The sequence below is a fragment of the Chiloscyllium plagiosum genome, unplaced genomic scaffold (assembly GCF_037043375.1).
Source record: "Chiloscyllium plagiosum isolate Xiang-an unplaced genomic scaffold, Cpla_swu_hap1 HiC_scaffold_6, whole genome shotgun sequence".
In the NCBI taxonomy this organism is placed as follows: domain Eukaryota; kingdom Metazoa; phylum Chordata; class Chondrichthyes; order Orectolobiformes; family Hemiscylliidae; genus Chiloscyllium; species Chiloscyllium plagiosum.
The window spans coordinates 29,943,928-29,970,940 of NW_028270144.1; the positions used below are offsets into that span (position 1 = coordinate 29,943,928).

The following is a 27,013-nucleotide window of genomic DNA, read 5'->3' on the forward strand; positions in this document are numbered from 1 at the left end:
CTGTGGTAAATTCCATCTGCACTTTCAGAATCTAACATACAGGGGGAAATTTAGTCTAATCCAGCTGCCTGAAAGAAAACTGGCTTTACACTGTGCCAAATTTTACTCTTCATTGAATTTATTGGGCAGAGTTTAAAAGCAGTGTTCCACCCAATACTCAATGGTTTTCCATCCAGCAAGTTAGGTTAAAGTCAGGCCCATTAATTTCACATTTAGCAATGCGCAAGTTTTACAACAAATAGTTATCCAGTTCAGCTAAAATGATACAATACTTTGTTAACAATGAGAAGACCATTATTGCAGTCCGTGAATGGCTGATGGTCAGCGTGATACTGGCTTCCAAGAGCAGTGAGCAGTGAAATACTCTATTGCATCTAGTCAAACCTTGCTGATCAGGCAACAACCTCTCTACAAAAAAAGAAAGGGTATTCATTATGCAAACAATCCACAGCACAATCTGCTGGATGTAAAAGCAATGGAAGAAATGAGTCATTTCATGTGCCATTAGGCATGGAAGGAAAGAAGAAGTGATGTGAGCCACAGAAACATTTATTCAATTCAAATTGTCTTCCACAGCTGTATGCAGAGTGGATTTGCTGAATTGGGTTCAGTTATGTAAATTGCAAAGATTGCTTCCAACATGGCATATGGTCTGGCTTTACTGATTAATAATCTCCTTATCTGTGTCTCAATGAACAGCTTCTGATTTATCCATTTGTATTGAGCACTCTATCTGAACTCAATAACCAAATAGAGTGGGAATGAAGCCAGTGGGCAAATTTACCTTTGTTAATAAGGGTTATAAATTTCTGCCCACTTTATCTCATTAAGATCAATCAATTGCTATAATACGACTTTGAAACCACCATGCATTTCAGCCTCTGTTGAGCATTAGTTCAATTGAATAAAAAACACAACCAATTGAGAAAATGCTCACTTAATATTTAAAGACTCAGGAAAGGAAATGCTCTTTTTTATTATTCTGTGTTCTAAAACAACAACAGAAGCTCAGTGAGGAAATCTTGCTCTGAATGAATGACACTGGGTCACTCGAGTTGATGCAGAGGAAATTCTGCAGGGATACAGCCTGAGTTGGAGATTTTTAGCTATGAAGAAAGACTAAATGGGCTGTGGTTGTTTTCTTTGAAGCAGGGAAGGCTGAAGATGGGACATGATTGAGGTGTATAAGATTATGAGGGGCGTAGACAGGGTGGATGTTCCTCTTGTTTGAAGGCTCTAAAATTGGAAGCTATAGTTGTAAGTTAAAGAAGATGAGGATTAGAGGGTATTTCAGGAAGAAAATTCACCCTAAGTTTGGTGAGAATCTGGAATGCACTGACTGTGGGAGTAGTTGAGGTAGGAAACCTCGTAATATTTGAGACATACATGATGAGCACCTGAAATTTCATAACATTCAACGAAATGCTAGAAAGTGGGATTAGTGGAGATGGGTCAGTACAGAATTATAGTCACATAGTCATAGAGATATACAGCACGGAAACAGACCCTATGGTCCAACTCGTCCATGCCGACCAGATAAATCTAGTCCCCTTTGTCAGTATTTGGCCCATATTCCTCCAAACCCTTCCTATTCATATAGTTATCCAGATGCCTTTTAAATGTTGTACCATTCTTCACCACTTCCTCTGGCAGCTCATTCCATACACACCATCTTCTGCATGAAAAAGTTGCCCCTTAGATCCATTTTAAATCTTAGCCCTTTCACCTTAGACCCATGACCTTCAGTTTTGGAGACCCCACCCAGGGAAAAGACGTTGGCTATTTAACCAATCAATGCCCTCCATGATTTTATAAATCTATATTAGGTCACCACTCAGCCTCCAAAAGCTCCAGGGAAAACATCCCCAGCCTATTCAGCCTCTCCATACAGTTCAAACCCTCCAACTCTAGAAACATCCTTGCATATCCTTTCCCAACCCTTTCAAGTTTCACAACATCCTTCTGATAGGAAGGAGACCAGAATTGCGCGCAGTATTCCAAAAGTGGCCGAACCAACGTCCTGTACAGGCGCAACATGACTTCCCAACTTGATGGAGTGAAGGGTCTCTTCTGTGTGCTTATTGACCCTACAAATCTATAACTGTATTCCTTGGTATTCATCCTTACAGAAATACCCATTCCAATGGAAAGCCATGCTATGCTGCTTTCAGCATTTTGAGACCAGCCAACTTGCACAAGTGGGCTTCTCTTCCAGGTCTGCTGGCTAAAGTTCCAGGTCAAGCTCTCAGTGTCACCACTAGTGCTAATGGCCAAGACAGTGAGCTCTGCTTACTTCCCATGACCAAAATGCGCATTCCAGCAATTTCAGGTAAGAAGGAACAGGGTGAATTAGACGCTAGCTAAAAGTGAGAAGAGAGAATGAATGATGAAGGTAATGGGGTGGCATGGTGGCTCAGTGGTTAGCACTGAGGGTACCAGGGTACTAGGGTACCAGGTTTGATTCCAGCCTTGGGTGGCTGTCTGTGTGGAGTTTGCACATTCTTCTCGTGTCTGAGTGGGTTTCCTCTGGGTGCTCCGGTTTCCTCCCACAGTCCAAAGATGTGCAGGTCAGGTGAATTGTCATGCTAAATTGCCCATAGTGTTAGATGCATTAGTCAGAGGGAAATGGGACTGGGTGGGTTACTTTTTGGAGGATCGGTGTGGGCTCATTGGGCTGAAGGGCCTGTTTCCACACTGTAGGGAATCTAATACATTAGCAGAGAATGGGATCTGAGTGTTGGTGAGGGATACAGCTTGTGATTTTTCAATATACCATTCCATTGTGTACAAAGATCCAGCACACAAGATCTCCATGAAGATCCACTATACACAACCTTATAGGGCTGTAGATTGCTGTTGAACACTGACAGAGCTAATAGAGGGAAACAATCAAAAATAAGAGTCAAAAGATTTTGTAAAACAGGAGAGGCAGCAAGTTCCTAAGGGACGGACAGACAAGGTTGCTGAATGAACAGTGACTAATAATGGTATATAGAGAGTGAGAAAAGAGGAGGTTCCTACAGTTATTCCCCAGTGCTTTGACAAGTAATAAAAATACTGACTATCAAATATTATTTCCTTCACAATGCAATATCAAACCACATCCATTACATTTTACCATTTCTTTAAAGCATGGCGAGTAAATATCAAAAAAAATCTCTAATCGCTTGTACATTTCAGTACTTCTCACCACATATACGTAAATAACGCAAATACTTTGATGATAAAGTGAAACCATTGGAGGAAATATTTGGGCCACCTAGCCAACCCTGCAAAATAAAATGATCACTTTTTGATTAGAAATCTGAGACTAATATTCTTGTTTTATTTTTATTGCTAGGAGAATAGAAACTTATCCAGTTAGCTGCAAAATATGCCGTGGCTTTCTCTTCAACATCTGTCTTCTGAAATTGGCCTCATCCTGTGCTGTTTAATTCTACAATCTGCACCTCTTCTACTTAACTGTGTATTTGAAGACCACGTAAGTTCTCATTAACTTTACTTAGGTACATTTAAAATCAAGTGTAAAAGAAGTGTTGAAAACATGGCAGTTTGTACATTTGTCACCTCACTCCCTCCCCCAATGCCTCAGCAAAGTGAAGTGAAACACCTGGCACAGTTGCCTCTCCTGAAGGCCTATGGCTTCATTTAAAGGGAGTCATTTTACTATATCAAAAGGTGAAAAATTATTGAGAAACATCAATGCAGTAGTTACAGAGAACTCTGCTGTTCGGTGATTCTGCTGGAAAGCTGTTTTGTCATTAAAAAATACAGGATACAGGAGTAGGTGAGAAAGAGACAGAGACACCCTAAGGAACATAATTCTTTGAAATTTGCAACACTGTAGACAGGGTGGGTATGAAGGCCTTTAGCGTGTTTGCTTTCATTGCTTAGACTTTTGAGCATAGGAGGTGGGTTGTCATGTTGAGATTGTACAGAACGTTGATGAGGCCTCTTCTGGAGCATTGTGTTCAGTTCTGGTTGCCCTGCTACAGGAAGGATATTACTGAACTGGAAAGTGTTCAGAAAAGATTATTACCGAGAATGGATGGTCTGAGATTTAAAAACAGATTGCAAAGGCTGGGAATTTTTTCACTGGAGCATAGGAGGTTGAGGGGTGACCTAATTGAGGTTTACAAAAACATGTTGAGCATTGGTAAGCTGAATAGCAATGGGTCTTTTTCCTAGAATAGGGGGAATTCAAAACTAGAGGACATATTTTTAAGATGAGTGAAGACAGATTTAGTAAGGACATGAGGGGAAACCTTTTTTACACAGAGGGTGGTTAATGTGTGGAATGAACTGCCAGAGAAAGTGGTGGATGCAGGTACAGTTACAACATTAGTGAGTTTTGAGAAGATTTGTAGCTGAGATTGAGGTTCTGGATGTAAGTTAGCTCGCTGAGCTGGAAGGTTTGTTTTCAGACGTTTTGCCACCACATTTGGTAACTTTATCAGTGAGCCTCTGGTGAAACACTGGTGTTAGTGACCTGCTTATGTATGTGTTTAGGTTTCCTTGAGTTGGTGTGTTTCCTGGGGTAATATCATTTCCTGTGGCAATGTAATTTCCTGTTCTTTTTCTCACATGGTGGTAAATGGGGTCCAAGTCGATATGTTTGCTGATAGAGTTCTGGTTGGAACGTCATTCCTCTAGGATTTCTCATCGTGTCTCTGTCTCAAATAGACTGAAAAGTCTGAAAATGAACCTTCCAGCTCAGCGCGCAAACTTACATCCGCAGCTACAATGTTTAAAAGACATTTGGATAAGTTCATGAATAGGAAAGATTTGGAGGGATATAGACCAAAAGCAGACAGGTGGGATTAGTTTAGTTTGAGAACATATCGGTGTGGACTATTTGGACCGAAGGGTTTGTATCCATGTTGTATGATTCCATGATTCAATGGCTTTCTATGAGAAGGACATTTTGTCTCTCAAATCTATTCCACCATTCAAATATGACCATGATCGATCTATGATCTAACTTCACATATCCACATTTGTCACATATCCACCTTTGTACCATCACCCTAAATACAAAAATATAAGTTTAAAACGGGCAATTGATCAAAGATCAACTTTCATTTGCCAATTAGAGTTCCAAACTTTCACCACCTTTTGAGTGAAGAAATGTTTCCAACTTGATTCCTAAAAGATCTGCCTCAGTTTTTAAGGACATGTTCCCCTTGCCCTAGAATTATCAATCAACAGAACTACATTATCTCTGTCTAGTCTATTTGTTTCTGTTAAGCACCTTGGAACCTTGAGCAGAGCACCCTGAACCATCTAAAGTGCCAGGGAGTACAAGCATCACAAAAGTGATTATCTCTCTGGCACTGAAGAGCATTCTCCTCATTGAAACAATGGGTTTCACATTCAATGGAGGGTAAAGAGGATTGCTAACCTCAGGAAGACTGCCATGCTGAAGCAAATCACCATCTCCAACACCAAGTAGATGGGAAACATACACACACTGTATAGAATTGTGACTGCAATACAGTTAGTAGTAAATGGCTGACCATGAAGTACTTTCAATTGAATTTAGGAATATCAAATTGTTATGATGTGGAGCCGATTCACAAAAGATATTCACCAACACAGCAAAAAGGTTAAAATCATACTTTGTGTTTTGTCTTAAAGTGCTAGATTTTGAAGAAGGCCATGACTAAAGCATTTGAGCAAACTGACAGCAGCGTTTCCAACCTTTACATAACCACTAGGCAAAGTAAACATTGCAACTGCAGCTTCTGGAACTGTTTGCTACTTGTACATCTAAAAAACTGTGATCAGAAAACAAGCTTCCCACAAAACAGAGGAGGGTATACAAGCTCAATTGCAGAAGTGAACTCACTTGGACAGAGGATGGACTCATGCATATCACAAGGTGAACTGACAAACGTTTTAACATTTTCATTTTAGCACCACTTCACCATGAAAGCCCACCTAGTGAATTGCTTTGCCATTGCATTGTGTCATGCCTTGTGGACGCACTTCAACAACTTGCCAAGGCTTCTTTTCCAGCACCTCCACAATCAACAACATTCATGACGAAGCAGGAAGTGCATGGGGGCACATCTCCAAAATGTTCCACCCCCCCCACCACTACCCCCCCTACACCCCCATCCCCCATCCCCACCCAACTCAACCCCATCCACCCCCAACCCCCCACCCCCCTCCCCCTCCTCCTCCACCTTGGAGTTGCACATTGCTCTGCCATGCATCTGTACCACCTGTTCCTTCACAGTCACTGGGTCAAAATCCTAGAAATCTCCACAATTGTAGGAGTAAGACCATAAGACATAGGAGTGGAAGTAAGGCCATTTGGCCCATCAAGTCCACTCCGCCATTCAATCATGGCTGATGGGCATTTCAATGCCACTTACCCGCACTCTCCCTATGTATTTTTACCACACAACTGTAGTGATTCAAGAAAGTACCTCAGAAGCTGCCTTCTCAAGGGTAACTACACATGGACATTAAATGTTGGCTTTAAGGATGACCATAGCTGTAGAAATAATTGATAAAGTTGACTGCCAACTTCATAAAATGCTGCCACAAGCCCCAGTGCGCTGATGGATAATGAACAGCCCTAAAGTTACAACACTGTTTTATAAGGAGCTTATTTGTCATAATCTAAATTACACAATAATCAATCACTTTTATTGCAGCAGGGACACCTAAACTAAACAAAAATGCATTTTATAGCGGTGGTGACTTTAGACATAACTGAACAGAGAACTGAGTGTTAAAAGACCTGGGAACATCCTGGGAGTACTTTAATTTGAACATGGTATTAGGCAATTGCTGATATTTTGAGGCATTCAAGCCAAAAATAAAACAATTCTCCTGGGACAGCTACAAGGTTGTAAATTTTGACAGAATGAAGACAGACTAATACAACATAGAGCTTAAGATAGGAAATTGTTGAATTTAATATTGCTGCAAAATATTGAATTGAAGGATGAGATTCTGGAACTGTAGTTAATGATGGAGCTCACTGTGATTACTATTGGAGGCTGTAAACGGAAAGGTCAGATTAGAAATGGGACTATGCTTCTTCAATTAAAACAATGTGTTTTTGTACCTTAGAAAGTAAACAAAGCATTGTCTTCACATCTCAAGAGAAAGAAGGTGCCACAGTACTACAATCAAACCTAGATTATGTGTTCAAATCATTAAAAGGTGACGTGGACCATTGAGCCAAAATTAACACTTTTGAACCTGATGAGAAAATACATGGATTTTTCTTCATATAAAAGGCTACATGTCTTTATATTCACACACATGTGTCAAAGAGAATCGCAGGCTGCTCTGAGGAGTGTCAAATCCTCCACTAGTCAGTAGTCATCCAATAGAAATTATTTCCCAATCTTTGCATAGATCTTCAAAACTTATAATACTAATTCTGCCTGCCTCTCTGCCGCATTAAGCTCAGCATTCGGGAAGTCTTACTGAAACCTGATATTATGCTGTTGTATAAAATGGATTAGATAAAGAAAAGTAAGATACCTTCCTTTTAGTCTATTAAAGAAAATCAGAATACTGATGCAAACATTTCATGACTTATAATTTTGGGGTCTCTGTGGTTGATTGAACTACTTCCAAGGATTTTGTTTCATTGCATGCAATGTGGAAAGCAGTTGGCGTGCACAGCTGGTGGCTCTGAAGGAGGTGCTTGAAAATACTTTGACCATGACAACATGATATAATTCACGGCCAGGCTAGACAAGTGGTTTCTGTGTGTTTCACAGTCGGGCCAAAGGACAAAAAACATATGTACACAGTATGCGCCGACAGAACTGTGGAACTGCGTATATATTATGAAGTAAAGCAGGTTACAATACATTCTCAGTACAGTAATTCTCATGTTAAGGTGCTTCATATTAGTTTCAACTAAACAGCATCATTGTATTGCAGCCAGTATTTGCAATGACCGTGTGGATTGGCATTAATGTGTTTCTGTTCAGGATGTATGTGATGTAGGATCATTTAGCCCGACCATTGCCATTTTGAAGTGGCCTGTCCCTCTCTATAGTTCTGATTAGCAACAACCATCCACTGGTTGCTGTTTTAGTGTGGGGTCATTAAGGCTTTTGTTCAAAGAGTCTTCTGGCAATTTAGCAGCAGAATCTGTGTAGAAACATTCCAGATTTAATATTCTAGCAGAATCTCTGTCACATGACTACTAAGGCCAGAGTTACATGACAACATATCTTATTCGCATATTCCTTAACCCTCTCTCAATATGTGCAACCTCTCCCACTACCTCAGCAACTCTACAACTTGAACCTGCTCTCACTCTGCACCCTCCCGCTTGGCACTCATTTCTTCACTCACCCGCCCAGGGAGAACTGGGCGATGGGTGAGGTCATAGAATCTCTACAGTGCAGATAGAGACCATTCTGCCCATCAAGTCAGCACCGACCCTTCAATGAGCATCCCACCCAGATCCATCCCATCCTCATGCATTTACTTTGGCTGATTCTCCCTTACCTGCACAACCCTGCACACTACAGAGAAATTTAGCATGGCCAATCCATCTAATCTGCACATCCTTGGTCTGTGGGAGGAAGCCGGAGCACCCAGCAGAAATCCACACAGACAGTCACCAAGGCTGGAATCAAACCCAGGTCCCTGCCAGTGTGAGGCAGCAGTGCGAACCACTGAGGCACTCTCCCAAGGTGGTGGGTCAAAGAGTTGGCAAAGGGGACGTAAGCAGAAAGAATCAATATATACCTTTCAAATCTTCAAATTTAATTTATTTTAGAAGTTATTTTGACTTTGCATTTACTAAGTTAAGAACATACAGTAATAAACTTGTAGGGTAAGCTATTTTAATCATGCTGAAGGGAAATGTCTTCCAGAATAAATTTTTATGGTGGTTTTAATGGGAAAATTGATTTGCTTAAGATTGTCCCATTCACAGTGGCACTTTCTAAGAATGTAACTATAAATTTAAGCAAGCAATTACTGAAATACAAAAAAACAACATAGCACAATAGATATTTTGTCATTACAGTTCAGTAAGAGGATCTAATTAAGGTTGGTCTACCTAAGCAAAGGGATAAGCTTTCCTCTTGGGCCTAACATTATCTGGATCAGTTATTATTGCAGCCAGGTCTCAATGATGTCTTAAGTGACAATTACTGTTGAACTGTGGGTTTGCAAGGGTTGGGGTTAGGGGTAAGGCACCATCTTTGTCACTCCAATATTCAAAAAGGGAGATAGAGAGAAAGCAGAGAAATAGAGAGAAAGCAGGGAAACCAGTAACCAGTAGGGAAAATTCTCAAATCCATTATCAAATACTTTATAGCAGAGCATCTAGAAAGCAGTGGCAGGATCAGAGTCAGCATGGATTTATGAAGGGGAAATCATGATTGACAAATCTATGAAGAATTCTATGAAGATGCAAGTAGTAGAGTTTTCAAGGGGGAGTCTGTCGATGTGGTATATTTGGACTTGCAGAAAGCATTCGACAAAGTCCCGCATAAGGGATTATTGTGCAAGATTAAAGCGTATTGGAATAGAAAACTGATTGGCGGAGGAAACAAAGAGTTGGAATCTTTTTCAAATTGGCAGGCAGTAACCAGTGCAGTGCCACAGAGATCGGTGCTGAGAGCCACAGTATATATTAATGATTTGGATGAACAAAATGTAACATCTCAAAGTTTTACATATGACACCAAGTTGGGTGGGAGGATGAACTGTGACGAGCATGCAGAGATCCTTCAGCAAGATCTGGACTAATAGGGTGACGGGGAAAATCAGTGGCAGATGAGTATAATTTGGATAATGTGAGGTTATTCACTTTGAAAGCAAAAATAAGAAGGCAGCTTACTTTCCGAACGGCTGTAAATTGGGAGAGGGGAGTGTGCAGCAGGACCTGGGTGTCCTTGTGCACCAGTTGCTGAAGCTAAGCATGCAGGTACAGATGGCGGTAAAAAAGGCAAATGATATGTTGGCCTTCATTGCGAGAGGTTTCCGGTTCAGGAGCAGGGATATGCTGTTGCAGTTATGCAGGGCCTTGATGAGGCCACATGTAGAATATTGTGGGCAGTTTTGGTCACACACCAACAGAGAGCCACTGTCATCAATGGCTTGCATTATTTAAACATAACCTTGCTCCACTTAAACGGGACGTGCATTGTGGCTGGAGCCAATGCTGACATCATTGGGAATTGCATGTTATGGAAAATCCCAACAACGGCTGACCACAGGAAACAGTGCGCACTAAATGTTTCTGATACTGCACCAGGGTCATAATGGAGGAGGTAGAAAAGAGGAGAGATGTTTCACATACTCAGAGGGGCAGAAGGGTCACCAAATGAGAAGGGCAGTGAGAACAGATTTTGCCAGAGATCAATGTCAGGAATACAGCCATGGACCTGGATGTAGTGCCAAAGTATCTTCATGAGTAGTCAAGGTCAGTGATTTAAATCCAACATCCCACTCACTGCTCCACTAATCTCAGTGACTGCTCAATTCACCAAAACTCCGCCATTTACTGACGAACAATCTATCAATCAATACGCAGCCCTGGAGTTTCCTTCAGGTTTATACGCCCAGCATTGTTGCAGGCCTCACATGCATCCTGAGCTCAACGTCTACATGCAGCAATAGCTATTTGACCATGAAAACCACATTACCCAGACATATTGCACATTTACTGACATGTGTTTCTTTCTCTTGCAGGAGTGGGTGGCACAAGACAGGAATCAGGAGGGTTAACCAGATAGCGAGAGGTGTGCCAATATTCTGAATGCCATGGAGGAGCAGATGCTGGGTTTTAAGGAAAGGACATCACTGAGATCTTGACCCAAGGATTGATGACTTGATGTTGACAGTTTTCTCAGAATGAAAATTCCCTCTTACATTACCCCTTCATCCTCACCCCTCACTCTACTCTGGCTTATGATTTTGTTTGATTTATTTATTGTCATGCGTATCTTGTTACAAAAATGCAGTGAAAAGTGTTGTATGGTGTCGCCACTCTCTGGCGCCATCTTAAAACACAGAAAAATAAACCAAAACATAGAATTACAAAGGCAGGAAAATGATGAAATGAAGAAAGTGTCCAACCTTACAGTCCTTCATGTTAAGTGCCCCGCAATGAGCCATGGGCCTGGTGACCAGGCATGAGTCTCCTTCGTCGCTGCCACTGAAACGAAAGTTGCCATCTCACTTCCGCCAAAACCCTCAGCATAATGGGTCCTCACTGGATCTCACCAATGTAGACTCAACTATACTGGCCCAAACTCAACTCCACCACCGTCATGAGTCTGCTTTGGGCCCACCTCACCAATGCAGATAACGCCAGGTCTCATACTGGGCCCAAACTCACTTCTGCCACCACCTCCTTGAATCTGCATTGGACACAGCACACCCAAGAACCCAAACTTGCCTCCACTGTAGCAGCGACGAGTCATCGCTAGGCCCACCTCAACAATACAGGTATACCACTGGGGACCTGAACTCATCTCTAAATTCACTGTCATGAGTCCATGCTGCCAGCCTACTCAATCCACGTTGCTGGGCCTACTGGAGTCCACGCTGTTGGGCCTACTTGAATCCAAAATGCTGCGCCCATTTAAGTGTATGCTGCAGGCCCACTTGAGTCTGCACTTCTGGCCTCACTTGAGTCCCTGCTGCTGGGCTTACTCAAGACCACACTGCTGGGCCCACTCGGGTCCATGCTGCTGGGCCACTCGAGTCCACGCTGCAAGGCCTACTCGAGTCCGTACTGCTGGGATTATTTGAGTCTATGTTGCTGGGCCCACTCAAGTCTGCACTGCTGCGCTGACTCGAGTCCATGCTGCAACGCCTACTCGATTCCATGCTGCTGGGCCTACTCAGGTCCACATTGCTGGCCCACTCGAGTCCAACCTGCTGGGCCCACTCGGGTCCATGCTGCTGGGCCCACTCAAGTACATGCTGCAAGGCCCACTTGAATCCATGCTGCTAGGCCCACTCAGGTCCACGATGCAAGGCCTACTTGAGTCCATGCTGCTGGGCCCACTCTAGTCCACACTGCTAGGTCCACTTGGGTCCACGCTGCTGGGCTGACTCAAGTACACGCTGCAAGGCCTACTTGAGTCCACACTGCTGGGCCCACTCGGGTCCATGTTGCTGGGTTCACTCAAGTCCACGCTGCTGGGCCGACTCGAGTCCACACTGCTGGGCCCATTTTATACTGTACTGCTGCGCTGACTTGAGTCCGCACTGCTGGGCTTACTCGAGTCCATGCTGCTGGGCCCACTCAAGTCTGCACTGCTGCGCTGACTCAAGTCCGCACTACTTGGCTTACTCAGGTCCATGCTGCTGGACCCACTCGAGTCCGCACTGCTGGGCTTACTCGGGTCCATGCTGCTGGATCCACTCGAGTCCACGCTGCTGGGTCCACTCAGGTCCATACTTACGGACCTACTCAAGTCTACGCTGCTGGGCGCACTTGGGTCCATGCTGCTGGGCCCACTCGGGTCCACACTGACGGGCTCACTCGAGTCCACACTGCTGGGCCCACTTGAGTCCACGCTGCTGGGCTGACTCGGGTCCATGCTGCTGGGATCACTCAAGTCCACGCTGCTGGGCCCACTCAGGCCAATGCTGCTGGGTTCACTCGAGTCCACGCTGCTGGGCCCACTGAGGTCCATACTGCTGGGCCCACTCAGGTCCACACTGCTGGGCCCATTCGAGTCCAAGCTGCTGGGCCCACTCGAGTCCACACTGCTGGGCCCACTCGAGTCCACACTGCTGGGCCCACTCGAGTCCACACTGCTGGGCCCACTCGAGTCCACACTGCTGGGCCCACTCGAGTCCACGCTGCTGGGTCCACTCGGGTCCACACTGCTGGGCCCACTCGAGTCCATGCTGCTGGGCCCACTCGAGTCCACACTGCTGGGCCTAATCAAGTCCAAGCTGCTGCGCCAACGCAAGTCCACACTGCCAATGCCTCACCACAACCAAGTTGTTCACGAAGAGGTAAGCAAAATAAAATGTAAGAGAGAAAAAATGAGGGGAGACAGAAAAATATGATAAGAAAAGAACAACAGATGGATCGGATGAGCCCAAGGCTCAGGAGCCCTACTCCACCGCCATCATTCCAGAATAAAGTACAGATGGTGTAAATACTTTGTATGTTCTCCTGTCACTACAACAAAGTCATTATTCCTTTCTCATTTCAGATACTGAAAACCTGTCCAGCGATATTTGAAGAACAGGAAGATTCTGAATTTGATACATTTGTGGTGGAAAAGGTTAACTGGAGTTTTACATGAAGCATAGTTATTTGAGCATGTGTGAAACGAATAGTCACAGTAACACCACTTACAGACACTTATAAATTACAGAAGGAAGCCATTCAATCCATCATATCTGTACCAGCTCCTGAAAGAGCTACCTACCTGCATTCTCCAGCCCTCTAAGTTCATCACTTTCAAATATATATCCAGCTCTCTTTTGGCATCTCCTATGGAAATCACTTCCACCACTCTCGCAGGCAGCGTATTCCAAATCCTAACAACTGTCTGAGTAAAGATGTTTCTCTTCATTTCACTCCTAGCTCTCCAGCCAACAATCTTGAAATTATGACCCCTGTGGACATACCAACGAGAGGAAACAGAATATCTAGAGGAAACAGGGTATAACCTGAAAAGATTGTTCATAATTTTAGACACGTCAATAAAATCACACAGAGTCATACAGATGTATAGCACGGAAACAGACCCTTTGGTCCAACCCGTCCATGCCGACCAGATATCCCAACCCAATCTAGTCTCACCTGCCAGCACCCAGCCCATATCCCTCTAAACCCTTCCTATTCATATACCCATACAGATGCCTTTTAAATGTTGCAATTGTACCAGCCTCCACTGCTTCCTCTGGCAGCTCATTCCACATATGCATCACCTTCTGCGTGGAAAAGTTGCCCCTTAAGTCCCTTTTATATCTTTCCCCTCTCATCCTAAACCTGTGCCCTCTAGTTCTGGACTCCCCTACTACAAGGAAAACACTTTGTCTATTTGTCCTATCCATGTCCCTCATGATTTTATAAACTTCTATAAGACCATTCCTCAGCCTCCAACACTCCAGGGAAAACAGCCCCAGCCTATTTAACCTCTCCCTATAGCTCAAATCCTCCAACCCTGGCAACATTCTTGTAAATCTCTTCTGAACCCTTTCAAGTTTCACAACATCTTTCCGACAGGAAGGAGAGCAGAATTGCATGCAATATTCCAAAAGTGGCCTAACCAATATCCTGTACAGCCACAACATGACCTCTCAACTCCTGTACTCAATACTCTGACCAGTAAAGGAAAGCATACAAAACACCTTCTTCATTATTAGATCACCTGCGACTCTACTTTCAAGGAGCTATGGACCTGCATTCCAAGGTCTCTTTGTTCAGCAACACTCCCAAGGATCTTACCATTCAGTGTATAAGTCCTGCTAAGATTTGTTTTCCCAAAATGCAGCACCTCACGTTTATTTAAATTAAACCCTATCTGCCACTCCTCAGACCATTGGCCCATCTGATCAAGATCCCATTGTAATCTGAGGTATCCTTCTTCACTGTCTACTACACCTCCAATTTTGGTGTCATCTGCAAACTTACCAACTATACCTCTTATGCTCACATCCAAATCACTTATTTAAATGATGAAAGTAGTGGACCCAGCACTGATCCTTGTGGCACTCCACTGGTCACTGTCCTCCAGTCTGAAAAACAACCCTCCACCACCACCCTCTGTCTCCTACCTTTGAGCCAATTCTGTATCCAAATGGCTAGTTCTTCCTGTATTCCATGAGATCTAACCTTGCTAACCAGTCTCCCATGGGGAACCTTGTCGAACGCCTTACTGAAGTCCATTTCAATCACACTTGCTGCTCTGCCCTCATCAATCCTCTTTGTTACTTCTTCAAAAAACTCAACAAGTGTGTTTTGAGAAAAGTTGTAGCTCAGGTTTGAGGTTTTGGATGTAGGTTTGCTCGCTGAGCTGAAAGGTTAATTTCCAGACATTTCGTTACCTTACATCTTCAGTGGACCTCATGTGAAGCAATGCTGAAAATTCTTGCTTTCTATTTATATGTTTGGTTTCTTTGGGTTGGTGATGTCATTTCCTGTGGTGGCATCACTTCCTGTTCCTTTTCTCAGGGGGTGGTAGATAGGGTCTAACTCGATGTGTTTGTTGATAGATTTCCAGTTGGAATGCCATGTATCTCTCAATAGTATCCTCACAAATGGATGAGGAAGAACACCACTTCGACTGGGACAACACATACATCCTTGGACATGCCAAACAAAGACACGCATGGGAATTCCTAGAAGCATGGCATTCCAACCGGAACTCTATCAACAAACATATAAATAGAAAGCAGAAGTTTTCAGCATTGTTTCATATGCGGTCCATTGAAGATGTTACCTAGTAATGTAACGAACGTCTGGAAATGAATCTTTCAGCTCAGTGAACAAACCTACATCCAACTCGACAAGTTTGTGAGACATGATCTTCCACGCACACAGCCATGTTGACTATCCCTCATCAGTCCTTGCCTTTCTAAATACATGTACATCCTGTCCCTCAGGATTCCTTCCAACAACTTGCCCATCACCAACGTCAGGCTCACTGGTCTATAGTTCCCTGGCTTGTCCTTAGCACCTTTCTTAAATAGTGGCACCACATTAGCCAACCTCCAGTCTTCTGGCACCTCACCTGTGACTATCGATGATACAAATATCTCAGCAAGAGGCACAGCAATCACATCCCTAGTTTCGCACAGAGTTCTAGGGTGCACCTGATCAGGTCCTGGGGATTTATCCACTTTTATGCATTTCAGGACACTCAGCACTTCCTCCTCTGTTTTATGGATATTTCTCAAGATGTCGCCATCTATTTCCCTACATTCTTTATTTTCCATGTCCATTTTCACAGTAAAATATTCATTTAGTATCTCCCCCATCTCCTGCGGCTCCACACAAAGACCACATTATTGATCTTTGAGGGGCCCTATTCTCTCCTCAGTTACACTTTTGTCCTTAATGTATTTGTAAAATCCCTTTGGATTCTCCTTAACCATATTTGCCAAAGCTATCTCATGTCCCCTTTTTGACCTACTGATTTTCCTCTTAAGTATACTCCAACTGCCTTTATACTCTTCTAAGGATTCACTCGATCTCTCTTGTCTATACCTGACATATGCTTTCTTCTTTTTCTTAACTAAACCCTCAATTTGTCTAGTCAGCCAGCGTTCCCTATACCTACCAGCCTTCCCTTTCACTCTAATTGGAATATACTGTCTCTGAACTCTTGTCTCATTTGTAAAGATTTCCTATTTTCCAGCCGTCCTTTTACCTGCGAACATCTGCCCCCAATCAGATTTTGAAAGTTAGAGTCATAGTCATAGAGATGTACAGCATGGAAACAGACCCTTTGGTCCAACCCGTCCATGCCGACCAAATATCCCAACCCAATCTAGTCCCACTTGCCAGCACCCAGCCCATATCCCTCCAAACCCTTCCTATTCATATACCCATCCAAATGCCTCTTAAATGTTGCAATTGTACCAGCCTCCACCACATCCTCTGGCAGCTCATTCCATTAACGTACCACCCTCTGTGTGAAAAGGTTGCCCCTTAGGTCTCTTTTATATCTTTCCCCTCTCACCTTAAACCTATGCCCTCTAGTTCTGGACTCTCCGACCCGAGGGAAAATACTTTGTCTATTTGTCCTATCCATGCCCCTCATAATTTTGTAAACCTCTATAAGGTCACCCCTCAGCCTCCGACGCTCCAGGGAAAACAGCCCCAGCCTGTTTGGCCTCTCCCTGTAGCTCAGATCCTCCAACCCTGGCAACATCGTTGTAAATCCTTTCTGAACCCTTTCAAGTTTCACAACATCTTTCCGATAGGAAGGAGACCAGAATTGCACGCAGTATTCCAACAGTGGCCTAACCAATGTCCTGTACAGCCACAACATGACCTCCCAACTCCTGTACTCAATACTCTGACCAATAAAGGTAAGCATACCAAATGCCTTCTTCACTATCCTATCTACCTGTGACTCCACTTTCAAGGAGCTATGAACCTGCACTCCAAGGTCTCTTTGTTCAGCAACACTCCCTCGGACCTTACCATTAAGTATATAAGTCCTGCTAAGATTTGCTTTCCCAAAATTCGGCAACTCGCATTTATCTGAATTAAACTCCATCCGCCAATTCTCAGCCCATTGGCCCATCTGGTCCAGATCCTGTTGTAATCTGAGGTGACCCTCTTCGCTGTCCACTGCACCTCCAATTTTGGTGTCATCTGCAAACTTACTAACTGTACCTTTTATGCTCGCATCCAAATCATTTATGTAAATGACAAAACGTAGAGGACCCAGCACTGATCCTTGTGGCACTCCACTGGTCACAGGCCTCCAGTCTGAAAAACAACCCCCTACCACCACCCTCTGTCTTCTACCTTTGAGCCAGTTCTGTATCCAAATGGCTAGTTCTCCCTGTATTCCATGAGATCTAACCTTGCTAATCAGTCTCCCATGGAAAACCTTGTCGAACGCCTTACTGAAGTCCATATAGATCACATCTACTGCTCTCCCCTCATCAAGCTTCTTTGTTACTTCTTCAAAAATCTCAATCAAGTTTGTGAGACATGATTTCCCACGCACAAAGACATGTTGACTTTCCCGAATCAGTCCCTGCCTTTCCAAATACATGTGCATCCTGTCCCTCAGGATTCCCTCCAACAACTTGCCCACCACCGAGGTCAGGCTCACCGGTCTATAGTTCCCAGGCTTGTCTTTACCGCCCTTCTTAAACAGTGGCACCACGTTTGCCAACCTCCAATCTTCCGGCATCTCACCTGTGACTATCGATGATACAAATATCTCAGCAAGAGGCCCAGTAATCACTTCTCTAGCTTCCCACAGAGCTCTCATGTACACCTGATCAGGTCCTGGGGATTTATCCACTTTTAATAGTTTCAAGACATCCAGCACTTCCTCCTCTGTAATCTGGACATTTTGCAAGATGTCACCATCTATTTCCCTACAGTCTATATCTTCCATATTATTTTCCACAGTAAATACTGATGCAAAATATTCATTTAGTATCTCACACATTTTCTGTGGCTCCACACAAAGGCCGCCTTGCTGATCTTTGAGTCTTGCCTGTTACCATCAAAATTGGCCTATTTTCAATTTCGAACTTCAACCTTTAGATCTGGTCTATCGTTTTCCATTATTATTTTAATATTAATAGGATTATAGTCACTCGCCCCAAAGTGTTCACCCACTGACACCTCAGTCACCTGCCCTGCCTTATTTCCCAAGAGTAGGTCAAGCTTTGCACGTTCTCTACTTAACATTATGGCAGTCCCAGTCTACGTTTGGAAAGTTAAAATCCCTTACCATAACCACCCTATTATTCTTATAGATAACTGAAATCTCCTTACAAATTCCTTTCACAATTTCCTGCTAACTATGAGGGGGTCTACCGTACAATCACTCCTCCTCCTCTCTTGCCTCCCATTCTGTCATTCCTGCAGCATTTATATCCTGGAACATTAGGCTGCCAATCCTGATCATCCCTGAGCCACGTTTCTGTAATTGCTATGATATTCCAGTCCCATGTTCCTCACCATGCCCTGAGTTCATCTGCCTTCCCTGTTAGGCCTCTTGCATTGAAATAAATGCTGTTTAATTATCAGTCCTGCCTTGTTCTCTGCTTCGTCCCTGCCTGCCCTGACTGTTTGATTCACTTCTTTTCATCAAATCATGCGCAACTGGAACTCTGGTTTGTAGTCTGTCAATGCTCACTCACTTTAGTGCAGACAAGATCTTTCTACAATTATCAGTATAGGATGAGATGATGGGCACAAGTGCACTGTAGTCAGGGCTAGGGGGAATTATCACATCAGCACCAGCTTGCCGAGGAGATGCTCACATGTTAATTCAGCAGCAGAGAGATCAGGGGATGATTTTGATGGGCCAGGTTACAGGACAAGTTTGGTGGGTGCCCAACCCCACCCCCAATATTGGAAGCATTGGAACGCCTCCCTGAAAACCTCTTATCAATGTCAAGAAAACTGGAGCAATCCGGTGCCGAGTTAGCACAGGGCAATGGGGTAACACTGAGCAGAACACAAGGACAAACAAAAAAAGCTACAAAGGGGAATGATTGGCATAATTTTGTATGCATTGTGACATGATTTAATTTATAAATTTGGATAGGAATGTGTATTATGAGGTTCAATGTATTTTGTCATCATGGGCAAGAAGATAATGTGACAGTCAGTGACAGAGCAGAATGGGGATTGAGATTTCTGGTCTTGCTCATTAATTATTTGCTAATGTAGCGCTTGCCCGATAAGATGTTGCTTATCTGGCAGACACCCTTCCTCCTCTTCCTCCAGTTCCTCCCTCTTTAGCAGATTGACCTGCTCTGTGTGACCTCTACTCATTCTCCCAGTTTTATTAAATGGCAAAACGTAGCCCTGCTAGTCAAGGAAGTATTTCAGCACCTGCCAGGCAATTCATGTGGACTAGTGAAACTTGAAACAAAACTCAAGAACACATATCGCATTTCGACAATAAAAAAAGCAAGAAGTAAACCAACAACAAACTTGTGAATATTCAATGAGCTCTTCCAATGGTACTAGTGATAGTGTTCTGAGGAAAGTGATGTCCATAATGCTGCCATATTCAGCTGTGCAAGGTTAAGAAGGAACATATGCTGGAATAGAGTGCTCCAATGTAACAGCATGGCATCGAATCAGCATTGCACATCAAATAATGTTACTGCTGCTCTGAAAGCAGCCAGTGGGTATGAAGGGTGTGCATGTGTGTCAACCTCTTTACTCACATGGTATTCAATGAAAATCATGTGCCCTTGAAGTACAATTTTGGAAACATAACGGCCTTGAGTTTCACTCACAAAAAGTGCTACTGAGCCCAATTTTCCTTCAAAATAAAATCAAAATCCAAATTCAAATGTTGCGGGTGAGAATCGGCCGTGTAAGTGGTGCTGCACAGACTTGCAGTCATTTCGAGGAAGGGGCAGTGCCATGGGCCCCCTGCATCCTCTATTGATATAATAGAACAAAGCCAGACAGGTCAAGAAATTCACAACTCTGCCTGCCTCTGGGAATCACTGTAACCAGTGTAACTTCTAACAGAGACAGTGCTGGGCAAATAGGTTTTTGTCCCATTAAATATACTAATGATACAATGAATCAAGAATACCACGCCCTACCTGAGTAGTATATTTAGTGGGATTGAGGTTAAGGAGATGCCATTGACTTATATTTCATTGGGTTGAGCAAGGGAATAGAATTAGTGTGATTCCCACTCTTTAGCAATCACTGCTCGCCCATGTACTCATTGATATTAAGTGGCTGGATTGAGTTTGCATTTGAAGTGCTCCCCAATAATGAGCTTGCTAGCATTCTATCTCTCAGCTCACACTTAAAGATAGCCACTCAGGTAAGATATAATTGGTGGTGAGTCCTTGGACCACAATATGGGGAGCAAAGAGAGATTGGTGAAGCCATGTGTGTACGTGCAAAGTGATGGGCTAGTTTTCTTCCAATAGTTTCTACTTCAAAATGAATCATCCAGAGTGAAATACCTTTTGACAAATTTCCATGAACAACCATCATTATGTTGCATTTTATCAAATTATACTGGTTTCTGGCTAATAAATTATCAATCGAAATCAGTCACTCAGGCACAAAATTAGGTTAACTTCAATTTACATTTGAAAATGCAATTTTGCGCAAATCAATCATTTAAGATCAAAATCACAATCATTTTTACCACGTCGTTCCAAACTAGCAAGAATCTGCAAGTTGCACAGAAACAAATAAAGAGCTGAACAACAAGCCTTTTATCTGCTGAAAATCAGAAAGTGCTGGAATCATTCATTGCGTCAATTAACGACTCAGTCTGTCTTTTTCCTCAGACTGGTAGGTGCTTTAATATTTGTGAGCAGGTTGAATTGGGTGGGTTTGGGGTTAAGTCAGCAAAGCATATGAGAAAGTATCAGCAAACCGCCTGTAACCACTGCTATCTTCTTCCCCCCAACCCCACCTTCCATCCATTCTGGATAAGTGCCATTATGGTTCTAAAAGGTTTATAGACGCTGGATGTCAATTCCTGTGAGTCATACCCTGGCTTACAGTTTGACCAAACACAACATGGAGGTCCTTTGGAGCAAGCAGCAAGCTGAATTTGACAGGTACCCGCTCAGATTGCCATGTCGAGATTTCTTAATACCTAGCTTATTTCGTGTGTTTGTTAAAACTAGGAAGCTGAATGTTAATAAGGCAAGTTAGCTACAAGCAAAAATCCTACTTAATTGGCAATGTACCCTCACTTTGCAAAAAAAAAAACTTGGTATGCTGCTTGTCAAAAGCACAAAAGATTGAAGAAAAGGCCCCACTCAAATTCTCAACAGTTCTGCAACAAATCGTACCATAGCTCACATTATTCATATGCAGGTTGCTGTTATTATGTTGATGCTTCCTTTGGAACCGGGAATTATATACCAGGCAGAGAAACGGTAAATCTGAACAGGAACACTTTATTGGCGATGCTTACAGCCAGTTCTAGATTGGACCCAAGCTCTGCCCCTCTGGGCCATCTGAGCAGCTCTCTTTATTGGGCAGCACCCTAACTATTTACATAACACCTGTCATTTGCCCAACTCTGTTCTCCCATAAGAAGCTGCTCTTTTCATCCTGTATATGCCCATCTCAGCCACCTTTTAAATTTCTGGCATAAGACTATTTATTTTCAAACTATGGAGCGCCAGAGGCTGAGGGTGACCTTATAGAGGTGTACAAAATCATGAGGGTCATGGATAGGGTAAATAGACAAGGTCTTTTCCCTGGGGTGAGGGAGACCAGAACTAGAGGGCATAAGTTTAGGGTGAGAGGGGAAACATTTTTAACACAGAGGGTGGTGCATATATGGAATGAACTGCCAGCAGAAGTGGTGGAGGCTGGTACAATTGCAACATTTAAAAGGAACCTGGATGGGTGTATGAATAGGAAGGGTTGAGAGGGATATGGGCCAAGTGCTGGCAAATGAGACTAGATTAATTTAGGATATCTGGTCAGGATGGACCAAAGGGTCTGTTTCCATGCTGTAAATCTCTATGTCTCTATTGCTGTCCTTTTTTGCAGATCATTGACATTAAATTCAATCAGTTTTTCAGAGATATAGCTTTAAAATAAAATGAAGACAACTCTCAGGTTGTGGTTTGTAGCTGTTTTAAAGTGTTTCTTTCTGAAAGTGCTTCAAAAGCTTTACAGTCTTTACACTACAGGCTGCATTTCTCTAATGGCATGATGTCACAGATCCAATTGTGAATATGTAGATGGACTGGGTTGGCAAAAGTTTAACCACAGCTCCCTATCTCCAGCATTGGGAGCAATCACTCAGTGAAATTTAACCTTTTCCATGACATTATGACAGGGGTTGTGCTTAATAAAAACATTAGACCCTTTTGTTTTTGAAAATAAGATTTTATTCTCATGACAATTTCTATTTTCTGACTGCTAGTCTACCTGAGAGACAAAGGGTAGACTAGCAGTCATGGACTCAAATTCAGAAAAGCAGTTTATAGTCAACCAGTGATGATGTATCAATTCTTATTGACTGAGAGAAGTAAGAAGATGCCCTTATAATGATGTGAATGTACTGTACCTTAAGAAAGTTAAAAGCTAGCAGAACTACACGACAGCACCAAGTGTTCTCAACAAGATACAATGTAACATGTGGTCCAGCAGTTAGTGTAGCTGGTTGCCTGAAAAAAAAGATTAAAATTAGGCCAATCAGTTTAAATTATACCGTAAAACATACCAAATTCCAATCAAGTTTGAATTTAGTATATTGACAATCTTAAAGGCCAAGACACAATCCGATGCTTTGGGGTTATAAGACCAGGAAAACCTGAACAGTTGGAGGAGAACTGCCACACCACCAGCATGTAGACACTGCCAGAAAAATAGCTCTCTTAAAGGTACCTTTATCAATCCATTACCTGTGTAGCATAATCCCTAAGAAGAAGAAAAGAAGGCACAGAAAGAACCAAATAGAAGATTCGACAGCTGGCTGGTTTTGAACACTTGAAATTTTGGTAAATATTTATCAGGGGGTTTTATCAGACTAGTATTATAGAAGGGAAGGTAGAAGATAGGTTAGAGGAAGGAGTTATAAATAGTTGTTAGTTAATTATTCTCTGTTATATCTTAAGAAATAAAGATCTTAATTTTTACTTTAAATAGTTTTTGGCCTTTTGAATTTTCATAGATTACTGCACGGGATAAATCTTTTCTGTGTTGCTGGTTTAAATTAAGCAGGAGAGTTTACCATACGTCGCAACACCCTTCATGGTAATTAGCTGCAAACCCAAAATTGTGGCATAAAGTAGAAAAGCATGAAATGAAAAAAGGGCACTCAATGCATCAAACATATTCCTCCCACAAGCTCAAGTACAATCTGCATTATTGCAGAATTTAACCTCACGTGAAAAGTTTAGAATTAATATTCTCCAAGTCAAATTTAATCAACTAAAAATCAAGAGTTTCATCTATGCTCAACCCTGCTGCATTCCTTGATTAACCACCATCCAGCAGCCAATGTGCCGTAATAGACTCTTTGATTATGACATATATGTATTTATATTTCCAGCCTTGAAGATCTAATTGATCTCTATCACAAAAAGAATGTTCAAGTGAAATATGTCAAAAGGAGAAATCAATATATAACAATAGAAAAAGTGTAATTAATACCAAAATGGTGGATGCATCAAAATACACTTTAGTTTCTGTCATTGATGATCTGAGATGTTATATTGGATTCTGCTTCATCTGTTCTATCCAACTTAAATTCAAATCTTGGACTTAAGTGTCAGCAATACCCTCAAAACATTTAACTGTCGGATAAAAGAAACTTTAAACTGGTCACCAACAGCACATTTTGATTTCCAGACCCGTAAATTACTGAAGGTGATTTTTTTTTGGCTTCACCTTCTGTTAATCAGGCCTCACCAAATTTTGTGTGCACTTTGCAGCAACCAGTACCTTTCACATTTTCAAATGTAGACACAGCAGCAACATATTTGGGGGATCCCAGTAGTACCTCAACTTTTGCTGATTGTAACTGTGAAACTGCTTAGGCTATCAAAATCTCATTCCCCCAAAGATTCTTCGATAAAATAGAATCTAGCCTCCTGTGAATTTGTATTCATCCAACATTCTACTGTCATACCCTAACTCGTCCCAGTTACTCACTATCCTGTCCTCACTGACCTAAATAGGCATCTGACAAGGCAGTACCATGATTTTAAAATTCTCACCCTTGTTTTCATCTCCCACCTTGGCCTCAGCCTTCTCTATTTTTAATCTTCTCCAGCCTTACAATCCCATTATTTGATGTTCACTTAGTTCTGGTCTTTCAAGCATCTATAATTTTAACCTGTTGACCAAGAGTTCAGCTGTTAATTTTCTTGGTTCTGAAATCTTTTGCATCTCTCTCTCTCTCTCTTTCTTTTTTTAAGATGATCTGTAACACTTCCATTGCATATAGCAATTGTTCTTCAAAGGATTAAGGATAGAGATTTCATAAGGTTCCACCCAAACTGAAGGAGGAAAAGGGAGTTTAGAAGGAGATGCTGATGAGTTAGGTGTGTCATAATTGCCTCCTGATGGTCTTGTGTCATGTCTAACTAACCAATATAAGTTGCACTTATTGCTACCATTGCAATAAAGTACAACTTGTCAAGTGTGTCTTGTTAGGACTCTCAAGTGGTTCATCCTGTACTACGGTTAACCAAGCAGGCCCTTAGGCTCAGTACAAAAGAAAGGACTGGGGCTTTTGTGGTGCAATAGTAGTGTCCTACATGTTGGCCAGGACACCTGTGTCATAACATTTTGAGCAGGTGGTTTAAAATATCCAGGAAGGAGACTGGTAGCAGTTGCCTGCATGTTGAGCATCATGGAGGCAGAGTATGGCTCCTGAGCCATAGCTCATTTGCTCTGACTGCTCTTTTTTTTCTCTCCTTTCTTGTTTTCTTTTGGTCTTCAATTTTCCATACCTACCTTTTGAGCTTGAATGGTATCAGCAGCGGACCTCAAGCAAGCCCAGCGCAGACCTTGTCATCCCAGAATGGACCTTGAGCATTTGTAAAAGGCAGCAGGGCGGGCAGAGCATGACAATGACTGGGGCCCAGCGCGGGTCCGCATGGCGACAGCAGCTAGTGGGTGATCAGCGGCTGGCAGCAAAGGATGGCAGCAATGGGGGTAAGCGACATTGCGGAGGCGGCGGTTGGCTGCGAGGGGTGGCGGTCAGGACCGAATCCTTGCGAGTGGTAGCAAAACCTGGCGTGCTTGGGTTGGTCTTAGCCCAGCATGGGTCAAAGCACGCCCAATGCAGCGGAGAGTGAGCCCTTTTGGGGAAGCTCAGTATCAAGTATCTGGAGGCCCAAGGCTCAATTAAGTATGTAATGTTTGACATATCTTTATTTTTCTACTTTTATGCTAAGAAGACTATAGTGCAGAACTTTTTAACCTATTTATTTACTTCTCTATATCTGTAACTAAGATTTTGTACCTAGGCACTTTGTACCTAAGATGGTGCAGTGTGTGACAACATTGTACACTTTTTACTGTATTCTCAAAGCCTATACTTGAGTACACGGGACTATAAACACGTTCAAATTGTGAACCAACTCCCATTCCTTCCCTTTCTTTTAGCTTTCATTGTTACATCCACTTTCACCATGTCCTCTCTCCCCACCCCCCACCACAGTGGGACTATCTGTTCTTTCCAGTCTGACAGTTAGGCACACCATTGTTCTGCCATTCTCACATTCTGATCACTTCATCCAAACAATCAACAACCTTTCTCCCCCAGCAGTCTAATCCCACCACACGGTAAAAACAATGGCTGCAGATGCTGGAAACCAGATTCTGGATTAGTGGTGCTAGAAGAGCACAGCAGTTCAGGCAGCATCCGAGGAGCAGTAAAATCGACGTTTCGGGCAAAAGCCCTTCATCAGGAACTTTTGCCCAAAACATCGATTTTACTGCTCCTCGGATGCTGCCTGAACTGCTGTGCTCTTCCAGCACCACTAATCCATAATCCCACCACACCCACACCCTCAGCTGGAGCATAAATGCTGCCCCCTCCACCCTTCAGCTCTGATGAAGCGTCATCTCTCTCTCTCCATGGATGCTGTCTGACCCACCGTGATCTCCAGCATTTGTTGTTTTCAAAACTTAAATCTTCACCTCAACCATTAGCTCATAGTGGTTGGTTCTACAATACACGCAACAACCTCTTTGAACTACCGTAATATCTCTTTACGGTGATTTGGTGCAAAATTTTGTTTTACAACATGCCTGTGAAGCATTATTAAGTTAAAGGTGCTGTCTAAGTACAAATGGTTGGAGCTCCCTGTGACAGAAGAGAACCTCTTATATTAAGCACATAACCTTTCACATTGATTGAAAGCTCTGCATCTTTAGACAATACAAAATAGACAAATGTATGTTTGCTTCATGTGAGCATTGTAGCATTGTGTTTCATATCACACACATAAAGCAGGACTCAACTTCTATCTTTCCAGAAGGTTGTGATGCTGTTTCTCCATAATGTAACATTTCACAATTCCAGACACTTTCAATTAAAGTATGATGTAATTTTAATGGTCCTCATAGTCTCAGTCAAGCTTCAGGAACCCCACAGTCAAAACAGTAGGTTGGAATGTCACTTCCAGTTCAAACCTTCAGTGTGGTTCCTCCCTGCCTATCCTGTTCCAATTAGCAATTTTCCTGCACCACCTCATTCCTTTCCCATGAAGTAGTTTCCCATTTATTGGGAAAAGAAAACTTCATTGGTTGGCACTGGCTTGTAAAAGAGTATGTTCAAGGAAGAAAAGTGAATTAACTCCTCCAATGCTAATTGCCATGAATACACTCTGGTTGTAAGTGCCCACTTGAGATCGATCATAGTAT

At 42.7% G+C, this 27,013-nt stretch overlaps 1 long non-coding RNA gene across 1 annotated transcript in view; it reads left to right on the forward strand.

Moving 5' to 3' along the window:
* LOC148149732 (uncharacterized) overlaps window positions 1–11,031 on the forward strand; it is a 264,049-nt gene extending 253,018 nt beyond the window's left edge. The window contains exons 2-4 of the long non-coding RNA XR_015757340.1: window positions 3,341–3,481; window positions 5,638–5,881; window positions 10,690–11,031. This is a non-coding gene — a long non-coding RNA (uncharacterized LOC148149732). The remainder of the gene's footprint in view (window positions 1–3,340; window positions 3,482–5,637; window positions 5,882–10,689) is intronic.
* Window positions 11,032–27,013: the final 15,982 nt, after the last annotated feature.